A 16,991-nucleotide genomic window follows, 5' to 3' on the forward strand; every position below is an offset into this window, starting at 1 on the left:
CAGGGCTTGGAGGTTGCCGGAGCATTGGAGAGGCTGAATGGCATCACTAGAAACGCGAAGTGCCCGTGGTGTGTGCGGAACGCCATTTTGGCGACGTCATTAGGATGCATCCGCACCTGATGGTATCCTGAGCGCAAGTCGAGCTTGGTGAAAAACATGGCGCCATGCAGTTCGTCGAAGATCTCATCAACCATCGGGATCAGGAACTTGTCTTTAGATGCCTTGGCATTGAGAGCGCGGTAGTCGATGTAGAGACGCTAGGAGTTATCTGCCTTGTGCACCAACAGCACAGGGGAAGAGAACAGGGATGTGCTCAGTCTGATGATGCCTTGGGCAAGCATGGATGCACACTGTCATTCTAGCTCGTCCTTCTATAGTTGTGGGTAGCGGTAGGGATGAACCGCGACCGGTGTTGTGCCCAGAAACAGGTGGATGCGGTGATCATATGGCCATGCTGGTGGCAGCCCCTACGGCTCATCGAAGACTGGCCCGAACTAGTGGAGGAGGTGGTCCAGCAGGGGTTGTGATGGGGCAGCTGTGACCACCCACGTGGCTAGCTCCCGAATGTCATCGCGGGGAGAGCCAATGCCCTTCCACAGCATACGCCGGCCACCGTGGGTGAATGCCATGCATAGATCCTTGAAGTCCTAGAGAATAGGACTCAAGGTGCGAAGGTACTCAACGCCGAGGATGAGATCGAACCCCCCAAGGTTGATGCCATGGCAGCAGATGGTAAACTCCTCCCCACCAATGGCGAGAGCAATGTCACGGCGACCCCTTCGTAGGGCACACGGTCCCCATTAGCCACCAGCACCCGCATGGAAGGATGTGGTGAGGTGGAGAGGCATAGGCGGCGCATGAGGTCGGCGTTGATGAAGTTGTGCGTCGAGCCTGAGTCGAGGAGCACCACGACACGATGGCCATAAACATGGACCGGAAGGAGCATGGCATTGTCAGTCCGGATGCCGACGATGGCATGCAGAGAGATGGTGGGCTAGGCTGCGGGGTCCTGGACGGTGGTAGGAACAACCTCCTAAGGTGCAGCATCCTCATGGAAGGCTGCTATCATAGCCACCTCCACGGGAACCTTGTCGTCGAGAAAATCCATGGACTTCAGATAAAAGAGCCATGGACACACATGGCCACGCACATACGGCTCGTCACAGTTATAGCAGAGACCCTGACGGCAACGCTCCAATTACTCGACTGGATACAGGAGGTGGAAAGGCCGAGCAGGGGCTGCCGCCCTGCTGTTGCTAGAACAGCAGCCGTGTGGTTAGCTGCTAGAGGTAGCGCCGGGGGTCGGGGGGCACTAAAAGACCTGGCCACTGGGGTGGCCGAGCGCCACGCTGTCCTATGGCTAGCATGGTGGTGTTAGCCTGACGCTCGAATGCACTGGCCAGATGCATGGCCGTTTGAAGGTCCTGGGGCTACCGAAGCTCAACGTCGACTTTGATATGCTCCGGGAGGCCGCCCACAAACAACTCAGCCTTCTGCGGGGCCGACAGATTGCGGGCATGGTAGAGCATGGTGTTGAAGTGAGCTGAGTAGTCCTGCACCATGGAGGATGAATGGAAGGCGGGCGAGTTCGGACAGTTGGGTGTTACGAACCGCCGCCCGAACTACAGATTGCATAGCTCCTTGAAATGGTCCTAGGTGAGCATGCCCTCGTCCTGCTCTAGGGCGTAATACCATGTCTGGGCCGCACCAGTCAGATGATAGGACATGAGCCAGGTGCGATCTAAGGCGAGGGTACGCTGCCCTCAGAAAAATTTCTCATAGTGATTGAGCCAATTCAGGGGGGTCCTCGAAGCCATCGTAGGTCATAAACTCGAGCTTGTAGAAACGTGGAGGGTGAGCACCCTGAGGGGCACCATGCATGCCCTAGACGAAGGGCTCTAAAACACTGCCTATGGACAGGGAGGCACTCACACCTAGGTGCCCAGGTTCATAGAAGAGGGGGCCATCGGAACCCCCATAGAAAAAGCCATCGGCCTGGGGTCCCCCGTGGAAGACCACAGCGGCGGTAGCGGGAGGTGGCACTACTGATGTCGTAGCCAGAGAGGTCGCCATGGTGTACACCGGGCTAGTCATCAAGGCTAAAGCCCACGACGGAATCGGCGAAGGGGAAGGCGGCATTCGTAGGAGATGGATGGGAACGCCCGTCGTGCTAGAGTGGGGCATCCCATACGGCAGCACCGCTGGCAAGGTGGTCGTAGCCAGTTGCAGCGGCAGTGGTGGCACACCGGCTAGGTAGGACTGGATGGCAGCCACCGAGTGAGCCAGCTCCTCGATGGTGGCAGCCACCTGATCCGACATCAGCTGTGCAGTAGGCGTCATCTAGGCAGCAGGCGCGGAGGCAGGTGGCAGCGGCAAGGTGGTGACCACCGTGGCAGCGGTGGTGATCGGCGATGGAGGTGGTAGGGTGGTGGTGAGATTAGGGCCTGACATCTCTAATACTAGGTTGATAGGATTACGGATCCTACCAGGCTTGTTGCGTAGGGTGTACGGGTGAGTGTAACACCCTCGGTGTTACGTTGTACAATTTTTGCTTAAACGCTGCATGAGCATCAACTTGTGTGTAAATGCGTGTAATATAGAGTATAAATAAATATTCGGAGCTTCAAACGTTCAGTTGAAACATGAAACGAAGGTTATATTTCGGGTCTCGTATTATCACTTAGGATTCTAAATGAATTTTTATCGGACGGAAAAGCTACGAAATGCATCGGCGGAACGTAGTAAAGTGGGTAGCCCGAACTTCGTAGGCGACGATGAAATATGTGCGGTCAAGGACGAGGTTCGCTAGCTAGTATATCAAGTAGGTCAGAATTGGAATTCGACGCGAAATAATTCGAGGTTTAGCCATTCCGCGTAAGTCTGTAAATGGGTCGACGAAGCCATGTTCGACAATTTTTGTAGAGCGATCGGCTTAAGAAGTGGTGAGATGTCGTGGCTTAGGTCAATAGCTCTACGTACCCTCTTGAGTATAGAAGAAGTGGTTTGGCGTTTGGACCATCAGGTAGGATTTTTCAACCGCTTTAAAAAGCGTGCAAGTCACATATTTTTGAACAAAGCCAGCGCTGGCCGCGGCCACTGCCCCTGCGTGGCCTGGCGGCTCTGCTCTGGCCAGCCAGCGTGCACTATCATGCCAGCCGCGTCGCCACCGTCGCTCCGGTGCAGCCATGTCCGTGTGCGTGGCTCCCTACGCTGTTGGCCACGGCTTCCTACCGTCACTGCCACCGGGTCATCATCGTTGTGCGCGCCTGGCTCACAACATGCGCACACATTCACGCACTGGGGCCCGGTGGGCCTAGATGCTCTGCCCTCCATCACATCCGCCTGTGCCACTGCTCGCCATCGAGTCTGCCGTCGTGTTTGGCCGTTCGAACTGGTGCCGCCACTCGCCCGAGCACACTCACGCGCACCGCCTGCATAGCCACTGTTCTCGTTGACATTGCGACTGCGCACGCATGGGTTGGCCCCGCTGGCCCTTGTCTTCATGGTTGCGCGCGTGTACATGCCATGCCTGCCCGTCGCATCGTCTAGAAAGTCACCGGCCGACCACGCCGCGCCAAGGCCTGACTCCAGGAGCCTATCCCCTTTTGCATTACCCACGTTCGGAGGACAAGTGGGAGGATAGCGTTGGGCCTAACTTGCCCGGGGCGGTAGTATGTTGTCGGGCACCGATTTAAGCTTTCGTCGCCACCGTTGTCATCTCTAAGCTGAGTGTTGTCGCCCTCAAATTGGCCATGTACCGTCCATCCCTTTCCAATTCACCGTGCGCTCAAATAGATAGAGTCGCTAGCTTCCGATTGGAGTTAGTTCGACGGCTTCCGTCCTTCGGTGAGGTAATGGGGAGAGTTTTCCCCTTGGCGGTCCGCCATGGCCGGCGAGACGAGTTCTCGGCCTGGGGCACTGCTCCTTGCTCTTTTATTTCAATTGAGCACGGCTGTTGCCTCTCCTTGACTCATCTGTCTCGCCCGTGCAGTGGTCCCGTCGACGGTGCTGTAGGTCGCCGGGAACGTCTTCTCCACGGCCAGTGTGAACCAGAAATACCTCGCGCGCGTGGCCAGACCGTTGTCATTGCTCGCGACTTCGCCTAGCCTATCCGTCACATCGCTGGTGAGGTCCTCTTGCTTCTAGAGTAGCTGGTTGACTCAATTAGGGACGAGGCTCGCCGGAGCACGAGGGTGGCCATCGGTGAATTGGCTTTGATGCCGCTCCTATGGTCAGCTCAGTTGGGCGCAGCAGCTATTCAATTAGGGCTTCATGGTGGTTACTTTTAGGCTACTGATGGTCACCGAGTAGTAGTAGAGGCGTTCGGGTAGATGGTTTTGCCGGCGTCGAGCTACCGCGGCCAGACCCCGCCGCGGCACGTGGCCACGCCTGCGTGGTGCGCTGTTCTGTGCATTTGTTACCTCAATCGGTCGCGCATGGTACGTAGATGCTCATGGGGGTGCTGGTGTGTGCTGGAGAGGTCGGTGCTTGCCGGCGTTTGGCCGGCGAGGCCGCGGCCCTGTTAGTCCAGCCAAGGACTTCGTAAAACATGAATTCGAATAGAAGTAGGGTCCTAGATGCAAACTCTGTGACTCGGTGAAATAGTATTCTAGTGGGTTGTGCGAATAAGGTAGAGAACAGGGGCTTTTTCGCTAATGAGTCAGCCGCGCGTGGCTCCACTGTGGGCCACCTGAGATGGGCCGCGTAGCGCGCCGCTAAGGTGAGCCGCGCCGGTCGCCGCGTCTGCGTGTGGGTGGGACGCCGGGGTGGGCCGAGCCGTCGCTCGCGGGCCACACGGTAGAAATTCATGTTTCCTTTATCCAGTGAATAACAAACTTTATTCAATATAATTTCTAGCTGAACTTTGTTAAATTGTAGTAAATTGTGTAGTTGCCCAAAAATAGGGAGACCAATTTTGTTAGGTTTGCAAAAATACCATCTACTTGTTAGTACAGTTAGATTACAGTTAGCTGGGACAATGGTAGGTTCATAAATTCAACCTAGAAAGCTTAATATTATGTGGATTAATAATTGCACGAATTTTCGTGGTAGATTGGTGATAGATATGGCTATGAAAATTTTACAGTAGGCTTACTAGATTATTATGTACTTGCTATAAATTTTGTAGCTCTAGAGTAGGTTGATAAGTAGAGTATCTATTATCCTTGCTTTATCGTATATAGCGTAACTCAGCATTAGGAGTAAGGATACTATAGTTGCTATAATAAAGAATGCCATACTTCATACTTGTTATTGGTAGCAATAGATAACATAGTACCATGGTCGGTAGCACTAGCGTAGTAGTTAGACAGATGTACTTTTATTTTAAGAGTTGTTGTTGCTATATTACTAAGTATTGCATCATCATTTCATGCATGTAGATCACGAGTTGGTAGAGTTCGTGCCCGTCGACAAATAGGAGTACGGCGAAGTCATTGAGGAGTACGAGGAGGAGATCCTCGTGCAGGAGGGAGCCCCGGAGCCGTTTGGTGCTGACCTTACTGACTCAGTGAAATAGTATTCTAGTGGGTTGTGCGAATAAGGTAGAGAACGGGGGCTTTTTCGCTAATGAGCCAGCCACGCGCGGCTCCACTGTGGGCCGCCTGAGATGGGCCGTGTCGCACACCGCTGAGGTGGGCCACGTCGGTCGCCGCGTCTCGTGCGGGCGGGACGACGGGGTGGGCCGAGCCGTCGCTCGCGGGCCGCTCGGTAGAAATTCATGTTTCCTTTATCCAGTAAATTACAAATGTTATTCAATATAATTTCTAGCTGAACTTTGATAAATTGTAGTAAATTGTGTAGTTGCCCAAAAATAGGGAGACCAATTTTGTTAGGTTCGCAAAAATACCATCTACTTGTTAGTACAGTTAGATTACAGTTAGCTGGGATGATGGTAGGTTCATAAATTCAAACAGAAAGCTTAATATATGTGGATTAATAATTATAGGAATTTTCGTGGTAGATTGGTGATAGATATGGCTATAAAAATTTTACAGTAGGCTCATGTGCTTGCTGTAAATTTTGTAGCTCTAGAGTAGGTTGATAAGTAGAGTATCTATTATCCTTGCTTTATCGTATATAGCGTAACTCAGCATTAGGAGTAAGGATATCTGTAGTTGCTATAATAAAGAATGTCATACTTCATACTTGTTATTGGTAGCAATAGATAACTTAGTATCGTGGTCGATAGCACTAGCGTAGTAGTTAGACAGATGTACTTTTATTTTAAGAGTTGTTGTTGCTATATTACTAAGTATTGCATCATCATTTTATGCATGTAGATCACGAGTTGGTAGAGTTCATGCCCGTCGACGAACAGGAGTACGACGAAGTCATTGAGGAGTACGAGGAGGAGATCCTCGTGCAGGAGGGAGCCCCGGAGCTGTTTGGTGCTGACCTCACTGACCCGTCACCTGCCCAAGGCAAGCCCCGGTGCATAACCCATATTTTAATGATCACTGAATATATATATATATATATATATATATATATATATATATATATATATATATATATATATATATATATGTGTGTGTGTGTGTGTGTGTGTGTGTGTGTGTGTGTGTGTGTGTGTGTGTGATGTGCATTTAAGTTACATGCATTTTATGGAAACTACATGCATAAATATATTCACCCATGAGTTCTACTAGTATAGGTCGAGTAGTGCTATGCTCAGGAATGCGGTAGCGTGAGTAACCTGCCGTTACTCGCAAATAGGTGATAATTATGATCACTCATGATAAATGATGGAAAGAAAAAATGGCGACCGGGCAGGGATATGGTTTGGGTACTGGTGGGTGTAAGGGGTTGTGTCCTGCGGCCAACAGGGCATAGCTCGGTTACACTTTTTCTCTGTCTGTGTCAATTAAGGACTGGTCGTTGCATAAGGCATCGTGGGCAAGTCACAGATTTATTATCGCGAGCACATAGTTGGGTATGGGCGCAGTGAAGACTCGTTGTTCTCTTGTCGTGGATCCGGCTCTTTCCGGACCGACTGATTGGAGGCGGGGATGATGGAGGTCCTTGCACCGCACTGAGTCCAGGACTCAGGAGTGGGGGCTTGGAGTCCAAGTTTGGACGGGGACCTGGACACCTAGGATAGGAGGGTGATGGGTTAGTCATGCTTGTGCCTGGGGTGCAAGCGGGGCGTGTGTTTTCGGGGTACCCAGCTAGGGGCATTGATTCGCGAATCGTCGGGCGATCTGGTACGGCTTGTTTCGTGTCAACCACCGTAGTAAGAACTGAAAAATGAAAGGTGATGAAATAGAACTGAATGCTCAACTCTTGCTTGAAAGTAGAACAAGTGCTTATATAGACTGGATAGATAATAACTTAATACGGCTGATGATAATAACATAAATAAGGACTCACTATTAGTATCGCTTTCTGCTAAAAGAAAACCAGCAAACCATAAAGCTCATCATATTCCTTGGAGTCGGGAAATTATTCCCACTAGTCGGATAAGTCTTGCGAGTACATTTTGTACTCAGGGTTTATTTACCCCTATTGCAGGTGATGCTTGAGGAGCACCGTTGTGTGGAGGATTCTTCTGGTGGGCTCAGACGGGTCCTCGTTCTTATCGCTAGATGTTTATTTTAAATTCCGTTGTTTATCATTCCGCACTCTGACATTCGGTATTGTAATTATGTACTTTTAAGAAACTCTGATGTATGAAATGGACAAGTATTGTAACTCATTCTCATTATTGGATCCTTGGAAAAAATGTGGATGTTTCGGGTTCTCCCTTGGGGTGTACCCGACGGATACCGCCCGCTGTAGCTTGCTTTCGGGGTGCTTAGTGTCTGGTGGAAGACGAGCACCTCCGTAAGCGTGTTATTTCGGACGGTTCTGCCACAGTGAGATATCGGTGGACGAAGCTTAGGGATGCGAGGACGACGAACGGGCGCCGTGATCACGGCGCAGGAAAGACAGGGGTGCGGCTAGGGCTCCCCAGGGAAGTCGGCAGCAAATTAGGTTGTTGCAGCTTATTTTCCAATCATCACAGTATTTATCCTTCCCTATAGATGCTATAATTAATGAGCTATATCTATCTCTAAGAAAATACTAAATAAGCGATAAATTAGGCCTCTAAGCCCCATAACAGAGCCGGCCCCCTAGCCACTATTAGGCCTACGCCTGGCATAGGGGATGCCGGTCATAACAACTTGATCTCTGAATTTAGTTCACTGAAAATAGACGTATATTGACTTCAACAACTAGACATACTAGAGCTCTCAATTTATTGGTAATGATAAAGTAACCAAGTTGGACTAATGGAAATCTAGGTTAACCAAATAGTTTGTTTTGATTCATCACAGAAACAAACCTTTGGTTGAACTCCAAGGAAATTGCAGAATACGCCCAAGAAAAACTCCATGTACTCTAGTTGTCCTGTCGCGGGCAGTGAAGAATCTAAACTCTTGAAGCTTGTTAGCGAGCAAATTCAATTCTTTCAGATCCAAGGCAAAATTACTTTTTTCCTTCTCTCTGGATTTCAGGGGCCTGTATATAGTATATTGGATATCATATGACTGGTGACTAATAAAAAAACAAATTCCAGAAACAATATGTCAATTATCTTATTGTAAGTATAAGGCAAATACATGTTTTGGTAACAAGGGAAAATAAAATCAATTAGGATGAAAAAATAGAAAGCAATAAATCGTTACACTACCATTGACAGAAATTCTTCATGGATTGTGGTAAAATTACATGGCTCCTGTTGGGAACAAAAAATAGAATATCTAATTTTGGAATAAAGTCGGCAAGCAAGTACTAGATTTGGTAGGAGTTGTGTGTATACGTAAACAAACACAAGGCCAACGCTCATCTGACAGGGCCGATGCCATTATAATTTCTCTAAAATTTGAAATACGCCACTTTATACTCCCACCATATATTAATATTTGGACTCATGTGCGCACACACCGACAACTTTGAATTTTTGTATAGACAAAAATATCTCTCTTACTTTCGTCTTTCACACTCACTGACATATGGGGCCCACTTGATGGCCCTCCGTGCAGTGTTGTCCCCTCCCTAATTGTAGTCTTTCTCCATCACCGGCATCTTCTTCCTTTTTCCAGCAACCTCTTTTTCTGCCCCCTATGCCTCTCGTGCAAGACGCACCTTGCCATCGCCCACGTGCACACCCTGGCCTCTGATGCTCGAGCAACGCGCTACTGCCATGCACATAGGGATGGCAAGAAGCATGGCTTGGGGAAGCTGGAGGAGGCGTAGGAGATGCTTTCTAGGTTGGCGTTCAGGATGAAGTGGCCGCGACCTAGCCATGCGCCTCATTGACCCTGTGGCCTCGCTACGGCATGCCGCGCTCGCCACCCATGACCACTACCGAGCACGAGCACCATGCATGTACATGTACATGCCATCGGGTGCTCACTAGCCCGCCACCATGGCTTCGCCAGCACATCGACACGTGCTGGTCACCGGCCTGCCAACCATCACCGTCGCTAGACCCATGCATCATGATATATTGCGCCTTTTTGTCAATCGCTGCTTGCAGGCCCACTAGGCCACCACCCGCCATCCATCATTGCCTCCTCCTCCTCTGGTACCCATTGCAGGTGGCACCTCTAGGCTCTAGCGACATGGATTAAGACGGTGCGGGACAGGTAGCAAGGTCCTAATGAAGATGGAGAAGACTACAAAGAGAGGGAGAGAGGCTACGTGAGTGGAGAGGCAAGAGGGAGAGAGGAAAGTAAGAGGGACATTTTTGCCCACATGAAAATACATAATAGTTGTCAATATATATTCACATGGGCCCAAAGACACGGTATAAACATATAAGGTGATGTATTTCAAATTTCGTAAAATATTATAATGGCACCAACCCTATTAAGTAAGGATTAGTGGTGTGACTCAGAAACACCACTTTTGTAACGACATCGACATGAACATGATCTAATTGACCCTAGATTATTGTGGCTGCTGCAAGGAGTTTGATATATAACGATATGGAGCGGTGGAACAAAATTAGTTGACATGGCTAATAATGTATTATTATAAAAAAACTATTTGACGTGGCTTTTGTACATATAATTTTTTCTAGTGACGTGGTCAATACGTTTTTGGCTATAAAGCTTATATCACCAAAGTATATCTCAGTATTAGTTTTCCCTCAAAATACTATGATAATAAAATCTTTCCTACCTAAATTTTAGATATTAGGACTCAAAAACCATAACTCCCGCACAAAACAAAGGTTGGAATATCTTTTTGGATGCACCAGAATTAGGGTCTGTTTGGCAGGGCTCTGGCTCCTCTGAAAATGGTTCCGGCTCTGACTCCTCTGAAGGAGCAGCTCCTCTGGAGGAGCTGAAGCCGTTCTAGAAAACGTTTGGCAAAACGGCTCCTTCGCACTAGACGACGTGAACCCACAGCAAGGAGCCGCGTGAAACTCGTTTTTTAGGCTTCTCCCACGCAGGCAAAAAAATAGCTCCGGCTCTTGATCGGCTCCCCATGCAGAACCCTTTCTAAAACAGGCGTTTGACACAGCTTCTGCAAGAGCCGGAGCTGAAGCCTGTGTGGAGCCCTGCCAAAGAGGCTCTCAGTCTCCATCCCGAATTGGATTTTCCCTCCCAAAGGACCCATCTACCGCACAAACCAGATGGAGTTGCCTACACAAACAGATCCCAAAGGACCCATCTACCGCACAAACCAGATGTGGGGGGGGGGGGGGGGGGGGGGGGGGGCGGAGTTCCTTCCCCACACGCTGTTGAGATACGGCCAGGGCCAGTCGTCGGCGTCGCCGTTGCTTCCTAATGGTACGTTCTTCATTGAGACTCTAGGTAATCAAGTACTAAGATCTCGATCTGTTAAATTCTGATATCATCAACTATGTATATTCCTATCTGGCGCCATTCACCATCGATCCGTCCGCTCATCTTAATCTTCGCTGTTGCCCGTCCAGACCAGTGACCGTGGAAAAGTCTTGATGCATGATTGTTGTAACTGGGCGTCTGGTGTTGTTCCATCTCTAGGTCTCGTCGACTCCTCTAATTTGAACATTGAGAGTTGACCCCACCTGTGCCACTGCTACCTCCGCTGCTCGTCGGTGCGGCTATAGGAAGGAGACGAGTCTCCATATGAATTTTGGCAAGTTGAAACCGTTCCTTCTATACGCTACTCCAGTCTCGAGACTTTGATCATTTAACTGACAGCTTAACTGATAAATTTAGATGAAAAATGCTATATTCAGTTACCCTTTGCATACTTAATTATTCTGACAAGAATCGTTTTGGCAGAACAGGGGCTTCGTCTTACAGTTGCTGATTGCCTAACTAGAAGAACGTCAGTGTTAGTGTTTATTAGATACAGCTTCTACCTAAATTAGTTTATACCTGTATGCAAGGTCACATCATCAATTCACTCTGTATGGAAGATTGGCAATTCCTTATGAATATTTCAGAAATGCTCTCATCGATTTCGATTTGTTTATCCGTTGCCCCCATTATTATCCTTAATTCCTTAAATTATACTGGCATACATCTTTTTCTATTTATTTCTGGTTGTGCACAAAAGACTTATTACCAATTCTAATATCCCCTACTAACAGCATAGGTTACATTCTGTTTACTTACATTCTATTTACTTAGCTAATTGTTAAGAATTTTGGCAGGTATTGTTCTCTTATGCAGCAATCTTCATGCTGCCAAGAGCGACAGTGGTGATAATCCAATATGCTTTACACAGGTATATTGCAATATTCCTGTCCACTCTATGTTTTGCTGTACACAATGCAAATCATTGGCATTTTCCAAGTGAGGATAACAGTAAACATTCATGATATTTTCCTTTTGAAGTGTGCACAATACTAAATGTTTTAGATGTTTAACTGTTTTAGTTTGCAAACTCTGAAACAATGGAGCAGCATGGATTCACAATGGACAATAGCTGATCAGAGCCTTTTCTTACCACTCCCTGATCTTTTCATGATTGACCATAGCCAGCTGATTGGTGAAACTGACAGCGAAATTCATATGGTTTCTGTAGGATAGGAGGTAAGATGGTATAGGCAATCTGCATATGTTTCTCTTTGCTATAGCACTTCTACTGCAGGTCTACATATTCAAGGATTTATTTCCATAGAATTTGAAAAACTATTTCATGGATTAAAATAATGCAGGCAGCCTCAGAAACTTGTGGATTTGTTGTTATCTTCGTTAATACTATATGGAAATTTCATGGGCCTCAAATATTCAAATGAACTTTAGGAACAGATGGACTTTCGTTCTGATGGACCAGCATTGGTGTCTACGCTCATCAACAATTGAGCAAGAACATCCCAAGGTGTTGTCGAGTAGACGATGATCTTCTGATTGGGAAATAGGAGGCTGAGTCCGAGAAAAGGTCAGGAAATTTCTAACGGTCTTTACCACATGTCTGGAGATGAACCTAATAAGGGGGAGTTATATGTATACACGCGTGTGTCATATATAGAGCTGCAATTAGCACATCATGAACTACAACATCAAGACACCAGAAAAAATAGCTAGCAAGAACTGCCACTACATTTAGATGAGGGTGCTTGATTTGGTGACTTGTGTATATTTCTGCCATGTAATTATGCTTGATTTCCCATCACACTTATATTTGGGTTCTAAATATTGCGATACAGCTTACAATCTCAATTTTTCTTGCAACAATACGACGTTGCCTGTCATAACCATAGACACATGCGTGTCGCACGTGCATTTCCACTAGTTTACAATAAACACATGATTGCTAACACTTGTTTTGCAGCAAAAGGAGGTGCAAAGAAATATAAACATTTGAATGTAATGCATGTTGAAGAACTACATGCCAATGAGGTTGAGCAGCATGATGATGAGAACCAGAACACATCAGGTACGTATGTAGTTAGATCATTCTCATTTGTGTTGACTGCACTTTCAAGAAACTTAAAATTACTATCAAACTTTTTTAAAGAGATTATGTCAAATAAATGTAGGTTGGGTCCACAATGATATTCATTACTGCATAATATCCCACTAAGGCTATTGTGGCCGATGCATCTCTTTTGAGCGCTAATCCAAAAGCACATGCCGGTGGAGTTAAGATATGAAATCAATTCTACAAAGTGTGTATCATTCATCCTATTACAAAAGATGAGCTATAAGTGAGGCCCATGCTATCATTCAATAACATTGGCGATGTCCTTTCTAAAGGAGTACCAATTTCTTGGCCTTCGAAATTTGTATGTTCTCACTAGTTTTAACTTTATGTTAGCGAACATAGATAGAATAATACGTAATGTTACAACCTACTCTCTCTTTGCAGGTTGAAATGATTAATGGTTGAATTCCCATATTGACGTGTACAAGAATGGATGAAGGAGCAATGGAATTAAAGAATACTATATATTTCATTTTTTTGTTCTAGTAGTATGGACATCAATATTATGTGTTTTTCCACTCTAGAGCCATATCGTTATGTACATATATTATTGCTTGATCTAAACAAGTACTATGTTTGAAACCTTCATACGATTTGTGGATCTTGCTATGATAATTGAAACTTATGGTTTGTGTGATTCTGCAATGTATCATGTTTGTGTGATTCTATAATGTTTATACCACGTGTAACAAAAAAATATACATTTATTTCAAAATTTAAATGTGTTACAATAGGTAAAATAGGTGTCACGAACCATGTGTTGCTTTGTTCGACACTAACACTATGCACTCACCATAATTTGGAGGTGTTACTAGAACATAAAAAAAGTGTTACAACAGAGAATTATTGTAACAGTACATAAATGTTCTACTAGATAAGTAAATGTGTTACAAGCTATATACCTACCACACTATGGAAGTGTTACTAAAGCTAAAATAAGTGTTACAATAAAGAATTATTGTAACACAAGACAATGTTTCAATAGATAACTAAATGTGTTACAATAGATTAGTCAGAAAAATGTGTTGCTAAGAGAACTAGTAACACTTTTTTCAGCATATAGTAACATAAGTTGGTGTTACTATATTCCAGTGTTGTAGTAGTGTAGCTCTAACATACTTAGTAGTTGAACCAAACAACATGAATAGCACCAACGTGTTGTAAAAAAAACATGAATAGCACCAACGCGAGCAGCAACATGATCAGAACAGCTGGCATACCGAAATAACAGATCGGATCACTGCGTGTGTACCTCTCGTTTGTAGATGGAGACGGGTTGTGGCTAGTGGTGGTACAGTAGTTGATGAGTGGTGGAGGAAGAGCTCAATGCAGCTGGTGATGGACAGGACGGTATACGACACCGCCTAACTTGGATAGAAGATCACCCGTAGTGAAGGTTGAAAGCAGTCGCACAAAAGCGCTTCCTAAAAACCTTATTCTTCTCTCCCGGCAGGGACAAGTATTTCGGAGATCTGCCCTCTCGATCGCCAGTACGTGGACACGCTCGGGATTGAGAAGCTACAATGGCGGCGCAGCTATGGATGAAAACGGTACGGATATTTATTCGACCGTCCGTTCGACCGAACAAATATGAACACTTATCTGGATAGTTACTCGGATATCCATAACTTTTTCGGATATAGATAATAAAATGGATATCTTAGGCGGATATCAATTACGAATGTAATATCATCGATATCCGGCGGATATCGGATAATCCGGTTAAGTATCGGATATATCCGACCTGCATGTAACGGATATTATCCGAATATAGCTAGCCAACAAAGCAATGCGCCACCTGGTGCCATGCCCCTCATTTTATAGCTCCCTCTAGGGATGAAAACGGTACGGATATTTTTCGACTGTATTCAAAACCGAATCTGTTTAGAGGGGTTGAGATCTGTCCGTATCCGAGTCTGGATATCCAACATCCGATACCGTATCCGTATCCGAATACTCAAATCGCATATTTATGATGTCAATATCCAATCGTATCTTATCCGACATAGTTGACACTATCCGTATTCGAATCCGAATCCGAACAGAAATATGAAAACAAATATAATATCGGTGATATCCGTCCGTATCCGATCCGTTTTCATCCCTAGCTCCCTCTCTCCACGCTCCGCTCTTTGTAGCTGATGTGTGACTAAAGCTTTGCCTCACATAGTGAAGCGGTGAAGCATAGGCCCAAACGCCACAGCCCTCAGGCCATGGCCACTAGACAGCCCAATAACCTTCCTGTGAAACCCTCGGCACTTCGGCAACACAGACACGACGTCCGCACTCTGCACTCCGCACTCGCGCCGCCGGCCTGCTCCATCTATGCTGCTCCGCCGGCTGCCACCTTCGACCCTCCGCCCTCCGCTGCTCGGCTGGCTCCTGCTGCCCTGCTCCATCTCTGCCCCTCGCATTCGCAACTCGCAACCCGTACGCCCTCTCCGCTGCTCGCATCTTGGGTTAATCGGATCCGCGCCGGCAACCTGTGGTGTGTGTAACACCCCGGTGTTATGCCAGCATTTAGGCACTGCAAATCATGCATATCATGCATCATCAAGCATCCTAATCATACATGCCTAATCATATAAATAATAACTGAAACCTGCTTCGAAACATACGAAACATGCTCGTGAAATGTAAATGTTGCATACACTTGTTTAGAGCTGTTTTTGCCCTAATTATGCTTGCTAGGTTAGTAGAACTTGTTTGGCAATGATTGCAAATCATCTAGAATTATTTAGCACAATTTTTGGAGCAAAGTTTGTATTCAAATTATTGCCAAATTTTGCTTTAAAAATAATTCTCTAAAATTAGGGTTTTGAGTTAAAATTGACTTTAATTTTATAATTCAAAATCTAGATAGAATTGGACTTTGGTCATAAAAGAAAAGATGTAGAGGATTAAATTCTAAGCAACTTTCATTTTTGGGACATTTTCAAAAGATGTCATTTTCTTGCTCAAAATGATAATTAAAACTGGTATTTGAAAATTTCTTGAAAATATAATTTGAAAAAAAGGGTTTTCTCATTTCGCGGGCCGTCGCCTCGCTTCATGGCCCACGGCCGAAGCCGGCCCGGCCTGCAGCAGCGCCCGCCTCCCGCGCCAGCCTAGCACCGCATGCGTCTGGCCTGCCGACCGCGCTGCGCCGCGCCGTTTGCCCACGCCGCGTGGCGGCCATGCACCGGCGACGCTCGCCGCGCGGCAGCCACGGCCTGCGTCCGCTCCCACGCGCCCGCCTTCATTTGCCGAAGTCGCTGCGCTCGCCACTCCATTCTCCCGCGCTGCCTCTCTGCTCTACCCGCACGCGCTCTGCTCTCTCGCCAGCGCGTGCCACCACAGCCCCGCCGGTCGAATTCGCCGCCGGTGCTCCACCGCGGCCAGCAATCAAGCGTACCCAGCTCCGCCTCGCTCTCCGGCACCTGGTGCTCGCGGTTGTGACGCTTTTGAGCCAAGGTAGAGCCTTCTTTGCGCTTTGCCGCCGTCAGCCATGGCGCCGCCGTGCTCGACCGCCGTGGAATGCATCCTTCTTCCCCTCCTCCACCCTTCCTAGTTGCCTACTCACATTCGCCACCTCCTTGCGAACCCCGTGCGCTCGCCCGCTTGCCCTGACCCGGCCGGCAACGACCGTCGGCCCGCTGGCAGAGCCGCGCCGCCGTGGCGTCTCGACGCCGGTATGGCCCCTTCGCCTCGGCCGAGCTGGGCCAAGTGGCCGTGGGCTGAAGCCCCGAGCCAGGCCGCCTCTCCCCTTCGCTCAGTCTGAGCGGGCCAAGTGTGGCCGTGGGCCAGATGGTTCCCACGGGCCGGCCCAGTAGGAGTAGGAAGATTTCGTTTTCAATTTTCTTTTTTTTATTTGGAAAGAGAAATGATTTGGAAAATGTTTGTATACTCAAATTTGCTCCAAATCTGTTGAAATAAATTTTTCTAGGTTCCTTGTCACCAGATCTACATGAGAAAATTATTGCATGTTATTTTTGAGATACTTTTCTGTAGAGCTTTATTTAATCCTTGATATTGCTAATAACTTGAAAAATGTGTAGAAAAACCTATAAGCTTCAGAAAAATATGATTTCCAAGTT

General features: G+C 47.1%; 1 long non-coding RNA gene across 11 annotated transcripts; it reads left to right on the plus strand.

The window, feature by feature from the left end:
* The first annotated feature begins 10,712 nt into the window (after positions 1–10,712).
* Positions 10,713–13,496, plus strand: LOC136471780 (uncharacterized). 11 transcript variants are annotated; one of them, XR_010762115.1, is made up of 8 exons: positions 10,713–10,784; positions 10,931–11,115; positions 11,639–11,712; positions 11,864–12,020; positions 12,234–12,369; positions 12,763–12,867; positions 12,971–13,216; positions 13,300–13,496. It is a non-coding gene; the product is annotated as an uncharacterized lncRNA (long non-coding RNA). The 11 variants fall into 11 exon arrangements; XR_010762112.1 differs by having other exon boundaries at positions 10,714–10,784; positions 11,001–11,316; XR_010762113.1 differs by adding an exon at positions 11,270–11,316 and having other exon boundaries at positions 10,714–10,784; positions 11,001–11,115; positions 11,639–12,020.
* The last annotated feature ends 3,495 nt before the right edge of the window (positions 13,497–16,991 follow it).

This window comes from Miscanthus floridulus, chromosome 8 (assembly GCF_019320115.1).
Source record: "Miscanthus floridulus cultivar M001 chromosome 8, ASM1932011v1, whole genome shotgun sequence".
NCBI classification, from domain to species: Eukaryota; Viridiplantae; Streptophyta; class Magnoliopsida; order Poales; family Poaceae; genus Miscanthus; species Miscanthus floridulus.